This window comes from Sycon ciliatum, chromosome 1, assembly GCF_964019385.1.
Source record: "Sycon ciliatum chromosome 1, ocSycCili1.1, whole genome shotgun sequence".
NCBI classification, from domain to species: Eukaryota; Metazoa; Porifera; class Calcarea; order Leucosolenida; family Sycettidae; genus Sycon; species Sycon ciliatum.
Window position 1 is genome coordinate 28,927,906 of NC_088643.1, and position 658 is coordinate 28,928,563.

Here is a 658-nt window from a genome sequence, read left to right on the forward strand (position 1 = left end):
AAAAGGGGGTTTGTCAACTGGCAACCGCTCTATTTAGTTGCTATTCACTCTTGGCGAATGCATGCGCTGGATGAAAATTCGTTTATTAGTGATGTCGAATATATTATTGACGTTTCGGGCCAGTGACCCATCGTCAGAACAATTATTTACAAGGGGCGAACTTGGCCTTATAACGAAAGCAAGCGAGAGCGTATGTACACTGTATGTCCATGTAGAAAACAAACGAAACACACAATAGCCGTATGAAATTGAGTGTATGAATTATTTGCATGACTATTGTACAACAGACAAGGAGAAGTGCAAGAGTGGGTATGCATCATCACTCATCACTGACATCAGTTCTACATTAAAAATGTGTTGATCGCGTGTAGTATAGTGTGCATGACGACTGACGTGACGTGCATATTCTTTTATTTAATTTTGGCCTAGTCATGTCATGAGTCCAGACCTTGTCACCTTGCACGTAACGTCGTTGCAGCTTGGCCTAGGCTAAACAAAATTAATGAGTACATGTGCGCCTTGCAGCCGGTGTGTACTCTAGTCTAGGCGTGTGGGTATCAGTCACCGACTCACCGGTGCTCTACTGGCAGTACTGCTAGTGCTACTAGCACTAGCTGTCAGTAGATCTAGTACTGTACTGTATGGTCTGGGGGCTCTC